We start from the raw sequence: 23,183 nt of genomic DNA, 5'->3' as shown, positions 1-23,183 counted from the left end.
GTCAGTGGGGGTTCTGGGAGGACTTGAGGGTGGTGCCTGGGTTTCGGACAGAGGTCAGAAGGGCACTGGGAGAAGGGTGGTTTAGTGGGTGGTGCCTGTAATTGGGGCAGAGTCAGCGGGGGTACTGGGAGTACTTGAGGGTGGTGCCTGGGATTGTGGCAGAGGACAGTGGGGGTACTGGGCGGAGGGCAGACTTCAGGGTGGTGCCTGGGGATGGGGCAGAGGTCAGTGGGGGTACTGGGAGGATGGGGGGCTTGAAGGTGGTGCCTGGTATTGGGGCAGCAGTCAGTGGAGGTACTTGGTGGACTTGAGGGTGATGCCTGGGTTTGGGGCAGACATCAGTGGGGGTACTGGGAGGAGGGTGGACTAGCGGGTGGGGCCTGGGATTGGGCCAGAGGTCAGTGGGGGTAGTGGGAGGAGTACAGACTTGAGGGTGGTGCCTCAGGTTGGGGCAGAGGTCAGTGGGTGTACTGGGAGGAGGGAGGACCTGAAGGTGGTGCCAGGGGTTGGGGAAAAAGGTCAGTTGGGGCACTGGACCGACTTGAGGTTGGTGCCTGGAGTTGGTGCAGAAGTTAGTGGGGGTATAGGGAGGAGGGCAGACTTGAGGGTGATGCCTGCTTGTTGGGGCAGAGGTCACTGGGGGTACTGAGCAGACTTGAGGGTGGTGCCTGGGCTGGGGCAGAGGTCAGTGGGGGTACTGGGAGGAGGGTAGACTTGAGGGTGGTGCCTCGGGTTGGGGCAGGTAGTCAGTGGCGGTAGTGGGAAGAGGGCCGACTTTGGGCTGTTGTCTGGGGTTGTGGCAGAGGTCAGTGGAGGTTTTGGGAGGTCTTTAGTTTGGTGCCTGGGGTTGGGACAGAGGTCAGTGGGCCACTGAGAGGAGGGTGGTTTAGTGGGTGGTGCCTGTGATTGGGGCAGAGGACAGTGGGGGTTCTGAGAGGAGAGTGGATTTGAGGGTGGTGCCTGGGGTTGCGGCAGAGGTTAGTGGAGGTACTAGGAACAGGGCAGACTTGAGGGTGGTGCCTGGAGATGGGGCAGAAGTTAGGGTACTGGGAGGAAGGCGGACTTAAGGGTGGTGCCGGGGTTGGTGCAAGGTCAGTGGGGGTACTGGGAGGATGGGGGACTTGAAGGTGGTGCCTGGGATTGGTACAGCAGTCAGTGGAGGTACTGGGTGGACTTGAGGGTGATGCCTGGGGTTGGGGAAGACGTCAGTGGGGGTACTGGGAGGAGGGTGGACTACTGGGTGGGGTCTGGGATTGGGGCAGAGGTCAGTGGGGGTACTGGGAGGAGGGCAGACTTGAGGGTGGTTCCTGGGGTTGGGGCAGAGGTCAGTGGGGTAGTGGGAGGAGGGAGGACCTGCGGGAGGTGCCAGGGGTTGGGGCAGATGTCAGTCAGGGCACTGGGCAGACTTTAGGGTGGTGCCTGGGGTTGGGGCAGAAGTCTGTAGGGATACTTGGAGGAGAGAGGATGTGAGGGTTGTGCCTGGGGTCGGGTCAGAGGCTAATGGAGGTGCTGGGAGGTGGTCAGACCTGAGGGTGGTGCCTGCAGTTGGAGCAGAGGTTAGTGGGGGTACAGGGAGGAGGGCAGACTTGAGGGTGGTGCTTGCTTGTTGGAGCAGAGGTCACTGGGCGGACTTGTGGGTGGTGCCTGGGCTGGGGCAGAGGCAGTGGGGCTACTGAGAGGAGGGGGGTACTGAGAGGAGGGCGGACTAATACATGGTACCTGGGGTTGGGGCTGAGGTCAGCAGGGATACTGGGAGGAGGGCAGACTTGTGGGTGGTGACTGGGTTTGGGCAGAGTTCAGTGGGGGTACGGCGAGGAGGGTGGACTTGAGGGTGGTTCATGGGGTTGGGGCAGAGGTCAGTGGAGGTACTGGGTGGACTTGAGGATGGTGCCTGAGGTTGGGGCACAGTTCAGTGGGGGTACTGGGCAGACATGAGGGTGGTGCTTAGGATTGGGGAAGGGGTCAGTGGGTGTACTGGGCAGACTTCAGGGTGGTGGCTGGGGTTGGCACGGAGGTCAGTGGAGGTACTGGAAGGAGGACAGACTGATGAGTGGTTCCTGGGATTTGGGCAGAGGTCAGTGGAGGTATTGGGCAAACTTGAGGGTGGTGCCTGGGATTGGGGCAGAGGTCAGTGGGGTTACTGGGAGAAGCCGACTTGAAGGTGGTGCCTGGGGTTGGGACAGAAGGCAGTGGGGGTACTGGTTGGACTTTAGAGTGGTGCCAGGGATTGGGACAGATGTCAATAGGGGTAGTGGGAGGAGGGTGGACTTGTGGGTGGTGCCTGGGATTGGGGCAGAGGTCAGTGTGTGAACTGGGCAGACTTGAGGGTGGTGCTTTGAGTTAGGGGGGATGAGGCACAGTTTCAAGGGGTTTGTGGGTGCTGTTTTGAGTTAGAGGTGTGAGGCGCAGTTCTGAGGGTTTTGCGGGTCCTGCTTTGAGTTAGGGGGGACAAGGCACCGTTTCTCTGTGGTTCGTGAGTGCTGCTTTGTGTAAGGGGGGGCGAGGTGCAGTTTTTCTGGGTTTCGTGGGTGCTGCTTTGAGCCAGTGGAGACGAGGGTCAGTTTTGCCGAATTTGCGAGTGCTGCTTTGTGTTGGGGTGGACGAGGTGCAGTTTCTCTGGGGTTTGAATGTGCTGCCTTGAGTTTGTGGGGACGAGGTGCAATTTTGCCGGGTTTGCGAGTGCTGCTTTGTGTTAGGGGGGGATGTGGTGCAGTTTCTCTGGGGTTCGTGGATGTTGCTTTGAGTTGAGGGTACGAGGGCCAGTTTCGTCAGATTTGTGGGTGCTGCTTTGAGTTAGGATGGACAAGGAGCTGTTTTGCCGGGCTACCGGGTGCAGCTTTGAGTTAGGGGGTATAAGGTGCAGTTTTGGGATACTGGGACAAGGACTTATGAGTCGCAGAAGTGGATGTAACAGTGATGACTTACATGGGTCTGGTGCAAAGGATGTTTGACAGTGCCAATTTTTGCTTGCCGTCTGGGCGTGTTAAGGGCGTTCCGGGCACAACTCGTTATTCTTTGCACTGCTGGTTTCTTTGCGCTTTTAAATCTATGAATCTGCTCTAAGCGGTAATCTTTTCATCCGCGCAAAGTTCTTTTTCACGCAATGTAGTTAGCGTTCATCTCTGCCCACATCAGTATTTTGAAGCAGGCAAAGGCAGTCTCCCTAAGGACGCTGCCTGTTTGTTACCACTTGCTAATAGCAGGCCTTACCGATCTCCGAATACTTACAAAATCAGTGCATTATGCGTGAATTGCGAGAATACCTCGGAAATAGCATGCAGCACTGAACGTAAAGGCTCTTTTCGACAGATTCCCTGCAGGAATCAATAGAGTCCTTAAAAGAAAATTGAAGACTGTTGACAAAAATGTCGATCATTCATACGTATTTCACTAGCATGATGGCAGATGGGTTAGCCCATAACGAAATCTCTAATGTTCTACACATTGGGACATCTGTCACCATTTTTGGAACTACACGAATAAGGCAATGGGTAACAGACTCGTTGCCATTGGTCTACAGGTTAACAAGCAGGTTAGCAAAATGAACACACACTAGACAGAAAAAAAAACATGTCGTCTGTTTTTTAAACAAAATACAGCCCCCACGCAGCAGCTAGGGAAGGCACAAAATGCAATATTTTGCAATATTGTAATCAATAATCAAAGGGGCTATTTCAAAATAGGAATATTATCCAAGTGGAATTCGTTAAATCCCCTGCAGCCATCCCCTCCCTGCCACAGTTCCCAATTTGGATTACAATGTTAAAGTAAATTGTATAAGCAGAGGCGTCAGCCAGTTTCATATATCGAACAAGGAAGCTGTAGCATGATACAACCTTTCTGCCGTTATTATTTAAAGGCTATTCTTTTGTGTAAAACAAGTGCTGAAAATCCCCTAGTATGAGGAAGAGGTTTGAAACCTCAATAAACCCACAATAATTGCAATCTACTGACACTGCATTGAGCACAATGACAAAGCCAGATTCAAAGAAGCTGCCAGAGGCAAAAGATGGCCTTTATGCAAAAGAGGAAGGTGTAGAATACAGTGCTAAAAAGTCCGATGGTAGACAGGCACACCTAACCACCCACCTCCTGTTCAGAAAAATGAAAGTGTGTTACATATTCCAGGAAGTCTTTCACAGTCATGTACAGATGTCCTATTAGCAGACAATTTCGTCCTGCAACTATCCTCAGTCAACATTTTGAAGTTGGCCAACATTGACGTCTGTGTGGGATGAGGTGGGGTGTGGAATGTAAGGCAACAGCCCACATTCTTTTTATAAGAGACAATACAGTATAAACTCAAAATCTACACACTGATTCATTTTTTAACTAAAATATGTTTAAACAAGTTTCTGGAGATAGACATTTTGCGAGAAGCTGACATGTTCAGTTGCTCATATTCTGAGTCGACAATTAGCTAAGGACATGCGGATCACATTTATCCAGTGTAATCTTTTTAATAGGGCCAGTTGAAGGCCTTATGTTACCTCTAGCAACGGGCTTTTTGAAGATCCATACCTCGCAATTGAGCCACATTTTCAGTTTAAATTGCCATTGTAGGCTCCAGCACGTCTCACCACTCTGTCGGATCAGTAGGCAGCAGCCAATTGCCTTGCTGAAGATTCAGCTGTGCCCCTAACCAACAACACTTTGCATGGTGCGACTTGAAAACCTCCACTTATTATGGAAAAATACAAAACTACAAGGGCTCAATTCATGAAAATATTTGCTGGGAAAATAGGGGATTTGCGTGCCAATTTGCATGAAAATCCCAGTTTGTTCATTCATGGAACCGATTGTGCAGGACTTTCCTAGGACTTGCATGGAGTTCGCGCAGGCCCGGCATGTCTTTGCGAGTCGACGAGCATCTTGCGCGAGACTCCACGCAGGGTGTGGTCCGGGCCTACGCATAGACCAAAAAAGGGGGCGGAACATGCAGAATGAGGAAGTACACACGAAAATGTGGGCGTGTTGAAGGAACGGTACACAGCCAAGCAATGGCACACCCATAACCGCGCAAATATAACCATATACATGGATTTCCACTCGGAAAGCCGGGTCACGAAAAAGAACACGCAAATTCCCTAACCCATACGGCACATGATAGCAGGCATAAATGTCAACGCGCATAGGAACAAATACCTATAAAGCACGCAATACACACCAAAGGAATGTCAACAGACACGATGAATCCAGCAGTAGTTGGAACTATCGTCCATGGACACCTCAAGAGGAGCATTATGCCCAGGGCTTGGATCTTCACAACACGCACCACGCTTTACCGGATGCCGGATGTTCTGATCTGTGGCAGGTATAGGTCCCCCCTCATATAATCTTATACCTTGTCCGTTAGTGGGAAGATGGCCTAACATTACCCACCATCTGCTCCCAGGCCTTTACCCCACTTGAAAAAGTGCTGACTGCACTTCATTTCCTTGCCATTGGTTCCTTCCAGCGAACCACTGCAGTAGTAGGCAGGATATCGCAGGCCACCCAATCACGCTGTCTACACCAGGTGCTGTGTCTACACCGTGTCTACACCACGGCCTGCATAACAGCACGTGCAGGTGTGCGCAGGCGGTTCTATGTTCTTTCATCGACAAGCATTTTTACGGCTGCCTTTTTTACGAGTTCACAATTACGAAAAAGCTAATCAATACCCCTGCTTAATGTCCATTCTTAACTATTCCCGACTCCCCCAATCCCTGATCTGCCCTTTCCCACCCTCCAAAATTTTGATGACCTTTTTCGTACTCGTAAAAAAGGCAGTCGTAGAAATGACTGTCGATGAAACAACGGTATACCGCGCAGGCACATATATATGCCCCGAACACCAGTCGAAAAGCAGACAGTCATGCAGGATTTCTATGCAGTGGCACACTTCCCCCATGTGCTAGGTGCTACAGACTGCACACATGTAGTGTGTGTACAATTACAGGAGGTGGGCGGACTCACAGGTGGTTCTTGGGATTGGGGCAGAGGTCAGTGCGGGTACTGGTAGGAGGGCAGACTTGAGGGTAGTGTCTGGGGTTGGAGGGAGGACTTGAGAGTGGTGCCGGGGATTGGGGCAGATGTCAGAAGAGCTACTGGGAGGAGGGCAGACTTGAGGGTGGTGCCTCGGGTTGGGGCAGGGGTCATCTGGGTTACTGGGAGAAGGGCGGACTTGGGGCTGGTGTCTGGGGTTGGGGAAGAGGTCCGTGTGGGTTCTGGGAGGACTTGAGGGTGGTGCCTGGTTTGGGACAGAGGTCAGTGGGGGACTGGGAGGAGGGTGGTTTAGTCGGTGGTGCCTGTGATTGGGGCAGAGTCAGTGGGGGTACTGGGAGTACTTGAGGGTGGTGCCTGGGATTGGGCAGAGGACAGTGTGGGTACTGGGAGGAGGGCAGAGGTTTGTGCAGGTTCTGGGAGGAGGGCAGACTTGAGGGTGGTGCCTGGGGTTGGGGCCGAGGTCAGTGGGGGGTACTGGGAGGAGAGAGGACCTGAGGGTGGTGCCAGGGGTTGGGGCAGAGGTCAGTCGGGGGCACTGGGCAGACTTGATGGTGGTGCCTGGGGTTGGGGCAGAAGTCATTAGGGATACTTCGAGGAGGGCAGACTTGAGGGTGGTGTCTGGGGTTGGATGGAGGACTTGAGAGTGGTGCCGGGGATTGGGGCAGATGTCAGAGGAGCTACTGGGAGGAGGGAAGACTTGAGGGTGGTGCCTCGGGTTGGGGCACGGGTCATCTGGGTTACTGGGAGGAGGGCGGACTTCGGGCTGGTGTCTGGGGTTGGGGAAGAGGTCAGTGGGGGTTCTGGGAGGACTTGAGGGTGGAGCCTGGGTTTGGGACAGAGGTCAGTGGGGGACTGGGAGGAGGGTGGTTTAGTGGGTGGTGCCTGTGATTGGGGCAGAGTCAGCGGGGGTACTGGGAGTACTTGAGGGTGGTGCCTGGGATTGGGGCAGAGGACAGTGTGGGTACTGGGAGGAGGGCGGACTTGAGGGTGCTGCCTGGGGTTGGGGTAGAGGTTAGTGGAGGTACTGGGAGGAGGGCAGACTTGAGGGTGGTGCTTGGGGATGAGGCAGAAGTTAGTGGAGGTACTGGGTTGAGGGTGGACTAGCGGGTGAGGCCTGGGATTGGGGCAGAGGTCAGTGGGGGTAGTGGGAGGAGGGAAGTCTTGAGGGTGGTGCCTGGGGTTGGGGCAGAGGTCAGTGGGGGGTACTGGGAGGAGGGAGGACCTGAGGGTGGTGCCAAGGGTTGGGGCAGAGGTCAGTCGGGGCACTGGGCAGACTTGATGGTGGTGCCTGGGGTTGGGGCAGAAGTCAGTAGGGATACTTCGAGGAGAGCGGACTTGAGGGTTGTGCCTGGGGTTGGGGCAGAGATTAGTGGAGGCGCTGGGAGGAGGGCAGACTTGAGGGTGGTGCCTGGGGTTGGAGCAGAGGTTAGTAGGGGTACTGGGAGGAGGGCAGACTTGAGGGTGGTGACTGCTTGTTGGGGCAGAGGTCACTGGGGGTACTGAGCGGACTTGAGGGTGGTGCCTGGGATTGGGGCAGAGGACAGTGGGGGTACTGGGAGGTGGGTGGACTTGAAGGTTGTGCATGGGGTTGGGAAAGCGGTCAGAGGGGGTACTAGGAGGAGGGAGGACCTGAGGGTGGTGCAAGGGGTTACGGCAGAAGTTAGTAGGGGTATTGAGAGGAGAGCGGATTTGAGGGTGGTCCCTGGGGTTGGGGCAGAGGTTAATGGAGGTACTGGGATCAGGGCAGACTTGAGGGTGGTGCCTGGAGATGTGGCAGAAGTTAGGGTACTGGGTGGAGGGTGGTCTTAAGGTTTGTGCCTGGGGTTGGTGTAGGGGTCAGTGGGGGTACTGGGAGGATGGGGGACTTGAAGGTGGTGCCTGGGATTGGGGCAGCAGTCAGTGGGGGTATTGGGTGGACTTGAGGGTTGTGCCTGGGGTTGGGGCAGAGGTTAGTGGAGGTGCTCGGTGGTGGGCAGACTTGAGGGTGGTGCCTACGTTGGAGCAGAGGTTAGTGGGGGTACTGGGAGGAGGGCAGACTTGAGGGTGGTGCCTGCTTTTTGGGGCAGAGGTCACTAGGGGGACTTGAGGGTGGTGCCTGGGCTGGGGCAGAGGTCATTGGGGGTACTGAGAGGAGGGCAGACTAATGCGTGGTACCTGGGGTTGGGGCTGAGGTCAGCAGGGCTACTGGGAGGAGGGCAGACTTGAGGTTGGTGACTGGGTTTGGGGCAGAGTTCAGTGAGGGTATGGCGAGGAGGGTGGACTTGAGGGTGGTGCATGGGGTTGGAGCAGAGGTCAGTCGAGGTACTGGGTGGACTTGAGGGTGGTGCCTAAGGTTGGGGCACAGGTCAGTGGGGGTATTGGGCAGACATGAGGATGGTGTTTAGGGTTGAAAAAGGGGTTAGTGGGTGTACTGGGTGGACTTCACGGTGGTGCCTGGGGTTGGCACAGAGGTCAGTGGAGGTACTGGAAGGAGGACAGACTGGTGAGTGGTTCCTGGGATTTGGGCAGAGGTCAGTGGAGGTACTGGGCATACTGGAGGGTGGTGCCTGGGATTGGGGCAGAGGTCAGTGGGGTTACTGGGAGAAGCCAACTTGAGGATGGTGCCTGGGGTTGGGGAAGAAGGCAGTGGGGGTACTGGTTGGACTTGAGAGTTGTGCCTCAGATTGGGATATATGTCAATGGGGGTAGTGGGAGGAGGGTGGACTTGTGGGTGGTGCCTGGGATTGGGGCAGAGGTCAGTGTGGGTACTGGGCGGACTTGAGGCTGGTGCTTTGAGTTAGGGGGCACGAGGCACAGTTTTAAGGCTTTTGTGGGTGCTGTTTTGAGTTAGAGGGCTGAGGCGCAGTTCTGAGGGTTTTGTGGGTGCTGATTTGTGTTAGGGGGACGCGGTGCAGTTTTTCTGGGTTCCATGGGTGCTGCCTTGAGCCAGTGGGGACTAGGGTCAGTTTTGCCAAATTTGCGAGTGCTGCTTTGTGTTAGGGGGGACGAGGTGCAGTTTCTCTGGGGTTTGCGTGTGCTGCCTTGAGTTTGTGGGTACGAGTTGCAATTTTGCCGGGTTTGCGAGTGCTGCTTTGTGTTAGGGGGGATGTGGTGCAGTTTCATCAGATTCGTGGGTGCTGCTTTGAGTTAGGATGGACAAGGAGCAGTTTTTCCGGGCTACCAGGTGCAGCTTTGAGTTAGGGGGTATAAGGTGCAGTTTTGGGATACTGGGACAAGGACTTGTGAGTCGCAGAATTGTATGTAACAGTGATGACTTACATGGGTCTGGTGCAAAGGATGTTTGACAGTGGCAATATTTGCTTGCCGTCTGGGCGTGTTAAGTGCGTTCCGGGCACAACTCGTTATTCTTTGCACTGCTGGTTTCTTTGCACTTTTAAATCTATGAATCTGCTCCAAGTGGTAATCTTTTCATCCGCGCAATGTTCTTTTTCACGCAATGTAGTTAGCGTTCGCTTAGTGTTTTTTTTGTAAATTGGGCCGCATATAACAAACAATGGTAAATGCCACCATGTACGTGAATAGATGCAGGCATTTAAATGAATTTCTGTTTTTAGCAGATGCCAAAATCTAGCAGATTCCATAGGAATCCAGAGGCTCTCACCGAGCATCAAAATCAGATGCTACTGGACATGCTCACGTATTTGAGAGGCGGAGTGTAAGGGTGTTACAAAATGAGTCCCCGCTTTTTTTTATGCACAGATGTGGTGTTTTTGTTCAGGTTTCCTACACGAAATAGGGCAGAGAACCGCGGGCAATTTCCTCTGTTCCTTTCCCCACTCTGTATAAGGAATCAGAACGCATCTCTGCCCACATCAGTATTTTGAAGCAGGATGATGCAACCTCCCTAAGGACGCTGCCTGCTTGTTACCACTTGCTAATAGCAGGCCTTACCGATCTCCGAAAACTTACAAAATCAGTGCATTATGCGTGAATTGCGAGAATACCTCGGAAATAGCATGCAGCACTGAACGTAAAGGCTCTTTTCGACAGATTCCCTGCAGGAATCAATAGAGTCCTTAAAAGAAAATTGAAGACTGTTGACAAAAATGTCGATCATTCATACGTATTTCACTAGCATGATGGCAGATGCGTTAGCCCATAACGACATCTCTAATGTTCTACACATTGGGACATCTGTCACCATTTTTGGAACTACACGAATAAGGCAATGGGTAACAGACTCGTTTCCATTGGTCTACAGGTTAACAAGCAGGTTAGCAAAATGAACACACACTAGACAGAAAAAAAAACATGTCGTCTGTCTTTTAAACAAAATACAGCCCCCACGCAACAGCTAGGGAAGGCACAAAATGCAATATTTTGCAATATTGTAATCAATAATCAAAGGGGCTATTTCAAAATAGGAATATTATCCAAGTGGAATTCGTTAAATCCCCTGCAGCCACCCCCTCCCTGCCACAGTTCCCAATTTGGATTACAATGTTAAAGTAAATTGTATAAGCAGAGGCGTCAGCCAGTTTCATATATCGAACAAGGAAGCTGTAGCGTGATACAACCTTTCTGCCGTTATTATTTAAAGGCTATTCTTTTGTGTAAAACAAGTGCTGAAAATCCCGTAGTATGAGGAAGAGGTTTGAAACCTCAACAAACCCACAATTATTTCAATCTACTGACACTGCATTCAGCACAATGACAAAGCCAGATTCAAAGAAACTGCCAGAGGCAAAAGATGGCCTTTATGCAAAAGAGGAAGGTGTAGAATGCAGTGCTAAAAAGTCCCATGGTAGACAGGCACACCTAACCACCCACCTCCTGTCCAGAAAAATGAAAGTGGGTTACATATTCCAGGAAGTCTTTCACAGTCATGTACAGATGTCCTATAGCAGACAATTTCGTCCTGCGACTATCCTCAGTCAACATTTTGAAGTTGGCCAACATTGACGTCTGTGTGGGATGAGGTGGGGTGTGGAATGTAAGGCAACAGCCCACATTCTTTTTATAAGAGACAATACAGTATAAACTCAAAATCTGCACACTGATTCATTTTTTAACGAAAATATGTTTAAACAAGTTTCTGGAGATAGACATTTTGCGAGAAGCTGACATGTTCAGTTGCTCATATTCTGAGTCGACAATTAGCTAAGGACATGAGGATCACATTTATCCAGTGTAATCTTTTTAATAGGGCCAGTTGAAGGCCTTAGGTTACCTCTAGCAACGGGCCCGTTTGAAGATCCATACCTCGCAATTGAGCCACATTTTCAGTTTAAATTGCCATTGTAGGCTCCAGCACGTGTCACTACTCTGTCGGATCAGTAGGCAGCAGCCAATTGCCTTGCTGAAGATTCATCTATGCCCCTAACCAACAACACTTTGCATGGTGCGACTTGAAAGCCCCCACTTATTATGGAAATATACGAAACTACAACGGCTCAATTAATGAAAATATTTGCGGGGAAAATAGGGTATTTGCGTGCCAATTTTCATGAAAATCCCAGTTTGTTGATTCATTGAACTGACTGTGCAGGACTTTCCTAGGACTTGCATGGAGTTTGCGCAGGCCCGGCATGTCTCTCCGAGTCGACGAGCATCTTGTGCGAGACTCCACGCAGGGTGTGGGCCGGGCCTACGCATCGTCCAAAAAAGTCAGCGGAACATGCAGAATGAGGAAGAACACACGAAAATGTGGGCTTGTTGAGGGAACGGTACACGGCCAATCAATTGCACACCCATAGCTGCGCAAATATAACCATATACATGGATTTCCACTCGGAAAGTCGGGTCGCGAAAAAGCACACGCAAATTCCCTAACCCATACGGCACATGATAGCAGGCATAAACATCAACGTGCATAGGAACAAATACCTATAAAGCACACAATACACACCAAACGAACGTCAACAGACACGATGAATCCAGCAGTAGTTAGAGCTATCGTGCATGGACACCGCAAGAGGAGCAGTATGCCCAGGGCCTGGATCTTCACAACACGCACCATGCTTTACCGGATGCCGGATGTTCTGGTCTATGGCAGGTATAGACCCCCCCCATATAACCTTATATCTTGTCAGTTAGTGGAAAGATGGCCTAACATTACCCACCATCCGCTCCCAGGCCCTTACCCCACTTGAAAAAGTGCTGACTGCACTTCATTTCCTTGCCATTGGTTCCTTCCAGCGAACCACTGCAGTAGTAGGCGGGATATCGCAGGCCACCCAATCACGGTGTCTACACCGTGCGGCCTGCATACCAGCATGTGCAGGTGTGCACAGGCGGTTCTATGTTCTTTCATCGAGAAGCATTTTTACGGCTGCCTTTTTTACGAGTTCACAATTACGAAAAAGGTAATCGATACCCCTGCTTACTGCCTATTTTTAACTATTCCCGACCCCCCAATCCCTGATCTGCCCTTTCCCCACCCCCAAAATTTCAATGACCTTTTTCATACTCGTAAAAAAGGCAGTCGTAGAAATGACTGTCGATGAAACAACGGTATACCGCACAGGCACATATATATGCCTCGAACACCAGTCGAAAAGCAGACAGTCATGCAGGATTTCTATGCAGTGGCACACTTCCCCCATGTGCTAGGTGCTATAGACTGCACACATGTGCTACGGCCACCTCGATTGACAGAGCACCTCTAAAGGAACAGAAACACTGGCACTCCATCAATGTGCAGGTAGTTTGTGTACAAATACAAAAATATATGAACAAGTACACATATGATATTACAGAACAATCCATGAACTAAGCAACAATCAAATCTTAGCACCTAGCCACTAATGGACACCAAAATCACCAATTCCACCAATTCCTAGAAGCAATCCAAAATCCAATTCAAGACCTGTGGGACTATGTGCACTACAGGCACAAACATATCCATGTTGCTGTGAGTTTGAAAGTAGGGGTGCAAGATTAAACATGTGACATACATACTGGGAATAGGGATACGTTGCACCCCATACCAAAACAACAGAATAAGAGCCACTTTGTAAGTGAGCAAAAGTGTTTGACACACCCCAAGGATCACATTCACAGGAGTGTCAAATAATGGTGCAATCACACATGAAAACAGCCTGTGACTCATACCCCTAATCTGCATGGCTGTGCACAACTGAACAACACAGGCATATCAACTTGACACAAAAGTGTCCATGTAGTATACGCAAAAGCACACAGCACAAGAAACAAAGTCCCAGAGCGCCGTCACATGTAGAACAACAATAACTGGGATGCATGTAGACACCAAACCACACACATGAGACCACAAGTAGGAAGGCATACTTCAAATTTGATGGCAACAAACTCATGCAAGGACAGCCCTGGACCCACAATGCATGTTACACAACAATAAACAGGTTCAGTGGCCAACCCATTCCCTGACAATGTTAAAAAAGAAAACAAACAGTGCACTGCAAGAGCAATCACTGCAAAAGAAATGCACATCTTACCTCATTCCATATGAGCCTGCATCATCGAGACTGTGCAGTCCACCAAACTCCCCCTCTGTCGGTCTGGTAACCACTAAACAGGCATGATGTTTCCTGTGCATGCTTAGAGCCTCTACTTCCTTCGCCATGCAGTGAATGACAATGTTACACTTACCCATCATCATGCTGATGGTACCTTCCCAGCACATGCATCTGGCCACAGTCAGCATGACACTGAGAGGACCCCGGAAAAGAGAACACTAAGAGGATGCAAACCCAGGAGCACCTTCATAACATTCACAAAGCCATGATATGCCATCCCCTCATCAACGTGGAAGTGTGACAATTCAGTAAATACTGGCAGGGGAGCCGATGATGCAAACCCAGAAGTGGAAGAAGCACCAAGATTGGACTGCCTGCGTGGGTAGGAATTACTATTCAGAAATCTCTGTACGGGAAGCCATGTGACAGCCAAGACACGTTTAAAGTGCAGGGAAACACTCACCGCAACCAACTTAAAAATGTGTCACAGGACACAAACAGCGGGGGTACACCCTCATGGCAACTCACAAACTAAGTCCCTACAGTGATAGCCACCCCAATTAGAATCCCGCAACCAGTACCACCATGAGTATCTGCATAAAATAGCATGCATAGACAAACCAGCCTAACAGCACCATGTGTCACATGCACCCACAAAGCTGGACCTGTTCGCCCCAAAACATGTAAAATAAAAGCGACCCCTCAAAGTGCCAGACTCCATGCAACAAAACACAACACAATTCACACCCTGAGTGCCCTTGCCTTACCTGCACATGTTATCCTTTTGGCTTGCATCCACTGCATCCCACCTGCAAATCTTAAATCGCAAAGACGTGCATTGCAACAACTTCAAGATACTGGCCATCCATAACAACTCATGTAGGGAACATGAAAATAGGCATGCACCACCCAGTGAACAAGGATCACAGAGTGCAAGAGGAATACAGGACACAGAGTGATGATTGACGAGCAGTGGAGTGGAGAGGGAGAGAGTGAGACACAGGAAAAACATTGCAAAGTGGAGACTGTCTGGAGTGGAGATGAGGACATCACAGTGTGGGAGGGCATACACAATCCATCCTAGGGAAGAAGCTGTAAAAATGAACACCTCTTTAAGTAGCATCCTGGTCAGAGAGCATGGATGGAACATAGATGGACAAGTACCACATGTAGTTGTCTATGAAGGACAAAAATGGGTGACGGTGAAGGGCAGACTGGAAAAGAATGGGCACCTGTGAAAGGTCAATCATCAGCTCTACATCAGACAAAATACAGGCAACAACCACCATGGCATGAAAATCACAAAAAGATCCATATATACGATACAACCCTGCAAAGAAGGCACTCCAACCATTTACCCAGACCCTACACCAACCAACATACACCTCGGTACTACAACACTGCTAATGGACCTCTGGACAACATGCAGCTGTTCCCTCACCCCCCAACACACCACACACCCTGGTTAAGACTGTCCCAAGAAGTGTTCATGGATTCTGGGGTGCACTTTCAACTCACACGGGGAGAACAGATGAAGACAAGCTATGGGGAGTGGACGATTTACACATGCTTGGGTCCCCAATGTGGGCACGCAATGTTCACTCACTGACAGTGGCAGCTGATGTGAAGAATGAATCAGTACCAAAGAACATGAAACACGCCCTGGTGCAGATAGCCAAACTATTTAAACACTGTGACAAAAGTCTCATCATTGTGTAACACAGAAGCAGTCCGTCATGGGAACACATGTGCATATTTGTCCAATCCGACATGCAACAAGTGTGAGAAACATGTCCTGTGGAGTCAATGCACACAAAATGCCAGAATGATTATCCATAGTCTACGTCATGAAGTGCAGCAGCGGAGGATGATGATACATGAGAATCAATGTCTGTGGCACATGTTGAACAGTGGCATGTCTGGGCAAGGTCATGTAAGTGTAGAAGGGACTCAATTGGTAAGTGGCACAGGTCAAAGAGAAGTGCGCACTGGGAGTACACCTGCAGGGCACGGTAGGAAACATGGGGACATGGGGAGTGGAAGGGTGGCAGTGTGGACACATCATCACGGTTGGTTAAGCAGATGCACAGTGAATGCATGCCATCAATCAGTACGTACAGTCAGACTGAATGAAACACTGCCAATGTGTAAAGTGTGTATAGTGTTATCTATTAACTTCTAATGATGGCATCACTTATCTAAGTGCATCCACACAAACAATGCACATGCATAGAAATGTAACTACACATACACACACATGCATGTGTACAGACACACATCTGCTCAGATATTGCCCAAGACACAACGTTAACCCACCAGTGTGTCAAGATGTGTACTGCATGCAAATACCATGGTGACCAATAACACTGACACAACATGCAAGACAGTGCACATGCTTACCTGCTGACTAAGCTGGCGTGATTTGATTCCCTCATCACCTCCACCAGAAACTGTGCCTCCAAATGTGTCAGAGGAAGGTCAGTGCCTGGCAGAGGGCATGGGGACTAGGGATGTGGAAGTGGGCAGGCTGTACCTCCCATGGAGTGCAGTCACTGCATGATTCTGTAGCACTGCAAACAGGGGCCAATGCATTACAACAGCCGTATTTGACTATCATGCATACAACACACATGCGTTAAGATTCATTCCACCCAATGTTACCTACACATGCCCTCCTTTTTACCACGATTGAACCATGGCAGTTGACATCATTCTGCATGGCTGCTTGTCCATAGCTGCATTCATCATGCCCGAGAGTGCAACTGCACATCTCAACGGAGCCAAAAAATAAATAAAATAAAATCTACCTTGGAAAGGGCAGAACAAAAAAAAACACATGCCAACATCCAGGCCAGGGGAATAGAAAAAACAACAAGGCCTGGTCTTCACTGGCCACGGCCAGTCGTGACACGGTTGAATGCACCAGCACAGTGAGGTTGGTGATTTCTCCATGCATTTCCTCAGGGATGGCTGCAGTGATTGCATGTACGCTCACCGGTGATGCATTGAACTGCTCAGAGTGTCTGCATGAAGGCATTCATCTCCTCATGGATCAGTGTCCCAGTGGCTGAGTGTTCTTCATGGATAGCAGTCCTCATGGTGATCATCTTACAGATCAGGGCTTCATTGTGTGCCTGAAGATCAGCCTGTCAGCCCTTAATGTTCGCCTCCATGTGCAGTCTGTGGGAGGAGAATGATGACCCCATGACCTGCAGCTGTTGCTCTACCTGGGGCGCTGGCGGGTCATGGACTTGGACATCTTATCCATCCCCTCAGATATCTTGTCCAACACATTCCCATGTCAGAGGGCAGCACGGAACATCTGCTGTCTCCCCAGCATGCACATGTCCCCCACGTGTGCAGGATCCACAGCAGCCTGATGCAAGGAACCATGCCTGTTGCTGTGGTACACCTGTCATTGGCTGCAGTCTGCAACCCTGAAGGGGAAGGGGTAGGGTGCATTTCAATGTCCACATGAGTGGAACAAATATTTGACAAAAATAAAAAATAAAAAATAAAAACCGATGGGCTCATGGAGCTCACAACAACGGTGAACCAGGAGGCTGGTCTGTGTTGGACCCCCATTCTGCGGTTGATCTGCAGGAGGACGTGGTGTTGGAGGCGTACAATGCAGTGCCAAGGCCTGGTCTTCACTGGCCATGGCCAGCCGTGACACAGTGCAATGCTCCAGCACAATGAGGTTAGTGAGGTCTCCATGCATTTCCTCACAGATAGCCTCAGAGTCTGTATGCGCGCTCACCTGTGATACATTGAGTTGCTCGGAGAGTGCCTGAAGGCATCCATCTCCTCATGGATCAGTGTCCTAGTGGCTGAGAGTTCTTCATGGATAGCAGTCCTCACGGGAAACATCTCACCCCTCAGAGCTTTACTGTGTGCCTGAAGATCACCCCGTCGGCCCTTAATGTTTGCCACCGTGCCCACTCTGTGGGAGCGACATGAGGACCGCATGACCTGCAACTGTTGCTCTACCCGGGCCGGGGCCGGGTCATGGACTTGGCCATCTCATCCATCCCCTCAGCTATCTTGTCCAACACATTCCCATGTTGAAGGGCAGCACGCAACATCTGCTACTCCCACTCTGTCTCTCCAGCATACACACGTCCCATGGCAGCCTGATGCAAGGGACCATGCCTGTTGCTGTGGTGCCCCTGTCATTGGCTGCAGGTTTGCAACCCTCCCTTGGATATCAGCCCCAGGGCCTGAAGCCAAATCATGGGAAGGTGGCCTTGCAGCTGTAACCACTGCAGACGGGGGGGAACAACCACTGACAGGACTTGTGAATCCAGCTTGCCAGCCGTAGAGTCACGGGCCTCATCTGATCCGCTCATTGGGCCACTCACTGTTGCCCTCTTTGAGGTATGCACATCAGGTTCAGCACCAAAGACAGCTGGGTAAGAAGAGTCTGAAGAGTCTGCAGCATGACTCAGGAAATCTGGAGCACCACTGGGTTCTCACGGCCTACCACACCACATCCCTCACTGGTGGTCTGATGCACCATTAACTCTTCCTCCTCCTCCTCCTCCTCCTCCTTTGCATCTGGTGCATCCTCACCTGCACATGTACATAGAAAGACATATTAATCCAGGCTCAGAGACAACAATGCACATATGGTTCAAGGTGCACTCTAACCACAAATGGGAGGACACACACCCATCAGACATTATGCATTCACACACTTTGTTCAGTAAGCAACAGATGCATGGCATTTGCTGACAAGTGACCCTCCCACCCATCATGTCCATGCCAGCAGTGGCCACATTGACATTCAACAGTGGGTTCAACTCACAATGAGGGGCCATTCAACTGTCAAGTCGGCACACATACCAGGGGAAAAGTAATGCACATGTGACATTGGAACATGGAATGACATCACATGGCAACAGCCAGCCATCCATATCCACAGACAACACCACGGTCAGCACATGAAACACTGATCAGGTCTGGGACAGGGAACTGGAGACAATGAGGACCTGCGGGATGGTGGGGAAAGGGTAAAAGCCCATTAGAAGGTGCATCTGAAAGTGGGCCTTCTAGTCAATGTCTGTGAAGTGCATAGAGACAGAGAGCGATTGCATGATTTAAACAAGGTCCACCGACCCACTCGAGCGGGAGGTGAGTGGCCCCATGGAGTGGGGCCAGAGTGTGGGGGGATAAGAAGGAGAAGGCTTCACAGCCCACCCAAATACATCTTGGCGCTATGCAGAGTCCACTCATGTAGATCATACCTTCTGTCGCCTGAAAGCAAGCCCCTGAACGCTCACACCAGAGAGAATACAACCCGCTAGGGAAGAAAGTCCCAAGTCAATCTTGTAAGCATAACAAGTTTAATCTCACGTGCAGATGAGAGCACCAGCAAAGAACTCTGCTGCCAAGAACGTTCTGCCAAAGAGAGGTACAAGCAGAAATTTATAAAGCATAACATTGTCATAAGTGAATAATACATACAGTAAAAACCTGCGGCTCATTGGATGGACCCTATACAGGTACTGCCTTTATCCATATGGGATGGCAGTTTATTGGTCCCAGCCCAGTCCGTCCGTCTTCCATCACGTGGGCACTGCAGGGCTCATCTTCTTCTCACATCGAAGGTCAGAAACAAAATGAATTATACTCCTACTATGCAGCTTACTAGTCACTCATGCTTTGCACTTGGCAGGCCTTAAGGTGGACACACAAGAGGTTCCAGGACGCTCTAACTTTCACACACACATTTCACTCGCTCCATCTGCGCCATCCGGCCCCAAGGTCTATGCCCTCGTTTTGAACTATAATGTATCCCTCCCAGCACCTCGCAATACAAATCACATGATTTTCGCTTCAACGACACACCCTGTCCATCTTCTTTGAACATTTCAAGACTTTTTACTTTGGGGTTGGTGGTTAAAGGGCACCTGGTGTCATGGAATTCTGGGCCCTTAGGGATCAGTCAGTTATATGGGCTATAACTCGTGGTCACTCGGGAAAGGAGCCGGGTCATGCTTTGGACAAAGGGAGATAACATGCACACCAGGCACCGGCCTCTGATCACGGCCTTGTAGAGGACATTCCTCTTGGGAGAGAAACATATCTTTGCAACACGCTCGAGAACAATGAATAAACTGTGTGACAGGTGGGGGTGCAAACTGTCTTCATGGGAGCTCGGGCATGACTGGAGATTTCTTTAACCTCGTGAATTTGCGTCAAGTGCATGTACTGCCGCATTTACTGCGCAAGCCTTCTCTACTATCTGAATTATTAATATCTATATTAGCATAGGGTCCTGCTGGACGGGAAGGCATCCCCTGCCCCCTGGCTCATCATAATGCCTCAAATGCATCTCGCCTTACTTTGAAGCGCCTGCAGGGGGGTTACCCTCTTCCCAACACCTTTATGTTACTTCTACAGTAGCAAATTCTGTACTAGTTCTGCGCTCGCACAGCCAAGTTTCTTCATCCACATGTGGCTTATTCCTCTTTACTGGCACCCATGCCCTACAAACTGATCGCAAACTCTCCCCCTACACGCATACTCTTCAGGTGAACAAGTCATGTAGGTGCAATCCCTCTCCCCCACCAGGTCCACCCAGACCTCTGTGTAATTTTCTGGATCAGGGAGTGAGGAAATGACAGTATGGTATAAAGGATCAACTTCATCTCCATACTGGATGGGAAATATTTCATACTTTGGCCACTCTGTGCGACATCGGTTTGCACCTCTATCTTTTTTGTTTTGTGAGGTGCTTTTTAACCCTCAATTGATACCATCATTCTTGCGCTATCAGGTGCCACAGTGGCACAGCATCGAAGAACCAGCTGACAAGTGCAGAAAAGGACCAGATTGAACACAGCGATGGGCATTAACATCTTCGCGATTGCTCTTTGCCACGATGGAGACCAGTCAAATGTCATTGTCAGCCAATCACGGTCCTGAATTCCTTTCTCCTCCTTCATACGAACACCCAGGTCATGGACAGCTGCAATGATGTGAGACAGTGATGCCTTTCCACGTCTTCTGAAGGTACGAACGTGCAACAGGAATTGCCACATTTTTTGCAAACCCAACCCTCCATTGCTGTTAACATATCCAGCATGTATCGGTTCTGCATTGTCATAAGTCTTCTCGGTCTTGATCACATTAAACCCATTCTCTGTGTCGTTCGCAAGCTGGACCAGTTTCCACCTCACAATCTACAGCCATTTGGCATTGGCTGCCGTCTGCACTCCTGGCAACAGCAAAGAGGCGAAGAATGATTCTGCTGAATTAAAAAGTCTGTATTCTTAAGGTATTTCAGCAAGCAATGTGGAAGAGTCTTTAGAAATATAATTAAATGATTTCATCCCCTGCGGTTGCTGGAACTGTCCTTTCCCTAGCCGGATTTGGGGCTCTTGTGTGGGTACCAAGCTCTTCGAGAGGGAGAGAGAGAGAGAGAGAGAGAAAGAGTTAGAAGAAAAAGCACTCCTAGGAAGAGAGAAAAAATGCAGAGCTAGCAGCTGGCTTCGGCCTGCCACTTGGACATGCCGGGTCTCCTCTTCTTTGGACATGCCGGTAAGGTACTTGGGGTACAGATACTGTTACCTTCAGTTTTAAAACAACTGATACACCACTGTGTTTTCTTGAGGTGCCCTACGAACATCAGAGAGGGGAATCCAGTAGCACAACTCCTTAACTTCCACCGCAAGGGGGTACAAAACATCACCTCATCTGGTCCTTGGCACCGAGGATTGGCACCGAGGATTGTTCCAATGAAGCACAAAATTGCGAATGTAGACATAATCTCCCGGTAGCAGTGGTCTAGTTGTTAAATACTCAGGATCTGTCCCGTTATCTGTGCAGCATCGGGAGTTTCTGTGTTCACGATCCTGGGAGGTGCAATCTGTTGGGAGACACATTTAATGGCCTGAGTTAATGTTGTCGGATATTCCTTGAATTCCTGTCCTAACACTGATTCAGTCCTATGTGCATCCAAAGCCTGTTGCATAGGGGATATGGGGGTATGCATGCGCTGATCAGTGACCACCTCATGAGGGGGACAGATGATGGTCTTTACTTGGCTGCGTGCACAAACTAAAAAGGGCCAGAGGCAGACAGTACACCCAGTTGTTCTTTAATGTGGTGCACAATTTAGACAATTTGCTCTTAAGGAGTCTGTTTATCCTCTCCACAACGTCATTGGCCTGTGGGTGATAAATTGAACACATCCGATGCTTGATGCCAAGTAGTGCTGTGATATGTTGAAATAACACATTAAAGGAGTGTGTGCCATTGTCTGACCTCAAAACCTCTCACACACACGAGCACAGGAACACTTCCTGCACCAAAAACCTTGCAGCACACTTGGTGTGCGGATGTGCACATGGCCCTGCCTCCACCCACCTTGAGAAAGGGCAGACCACTTAAATGGGGTACCTGGATCCATTAGGATGCTCACCCATATCAGCATAATCTATGTGTAATTCGCGGAACGGCCCAGTAGGGTGGGGCAAAGTGCCCCGTAACGTTCATAGTGTCATCCCTGTACTAATACTTTGACATGTGGTGCAGCAGACAGCCAAGTCTGTGATGCTCTCCTGGATATTAGGTGTGAACCAATTCTCCATTATGTCTGTGGATACATGTTGTTTTGAACTGTGAGATGGGTAGTGCAATTGTTCAAATGCTACTGCTAGTAGTTCCTGTGGCATCACTATCTTCCCAGAGATCTCTTGCCTTCATAACAGGTTGGTCGGAATTGCTTACACCCTCTGTGTACCCTCAACTCCTTCTCCCTCTCAGGTGTACTTCCTTGTAAATCGATAATCTGGGACATGGGCAATGCAGTGTAAGACACTGGACATTTGTCTGTCGGTGGAGCAGTCAAAACTTACTCAGTAGATACTTTATTGGACTGGTATGCAGCCATTTTGGCTACTGCATCGGCGACTGCGTTTCCCCTAGAGATTTCGTCTGTGCCATGAGTATGGGCAGAGCACTTGATGACTGCCACAATGGATGGCTATAATAATGCTTCTATCAGCATCTCTAATAGCGCTGCATGCTGCACTGGGTACCCATCCACCTTCCAAAAACCCTCCTCTTCCAACAGGAGAGACCGATGTGTACCATTGTGGTAAAATATGCCAAGTCCGAATATATAGTGACATGATGCCCACGCAATGCTCTCAGCGTTTCGATGAGCGCCACAAGTTCTGCCACCTATGCGGAATAGTGTATTGGCAACCTCTTCATGACCACCGTCTTGTACTCCCCTCGATCAAGTCATACCACTGCTGCCCCTGTCTGTCTCTGCCCATCCTCCTGATCAATTGTGGATGACCCATCAAGGAAAAGTATCTCACCCTCTGTCAGCACACAATCCCTTGCTTTGGGGGCATCATCCTCTTCCCCCTCATATGTGGCACAATCGTGTGCCGTTAGGTCCTCTGCAGTAAGCATATCTGTTAAAAAGGTAGCCGGATTCACTGTCTTACACCTGACCACATGAACATGAGGTTTAGAGATGATGATCTCATAAGCAGATGCCCTCTGTGTAGTCAGGGTAGATTTTGATCTTTCTAAAATGGCAAACAACGAATGTTCCACATACAATGTTACTGAACACCCCATCACGATAGTAGAACATTTATCTCTAGCAAAGGCAGCCGCTGCTAATGCTTGTTTGCACACAAACTGCCCTTGCATCACTGCATCCAGAGTGCCACTATAATAGGCCAATGGCTTGTGGCTCATAGTGCTTTTTTGAGTCAATACTGCTGCCATAAA

Source organism: Ambystoma mexicanum, chromosome 9, assembly GCF_040938575.1.
Source record: "Ambystoma mexicanum isolate Mex_15411 chromosome 9, UKY_AmexF1_1, whole genome shotgun sequence".
Classification (NCBI taxonomy): Eukaryota; Metazoa; Chordata; class Amphibia; order Caudata; family Ambystomatidae; genus Ambystoma; species Ambystoma mexicanum.
This window is presented reverse-complemented; position numbering follows the sequence as displayed.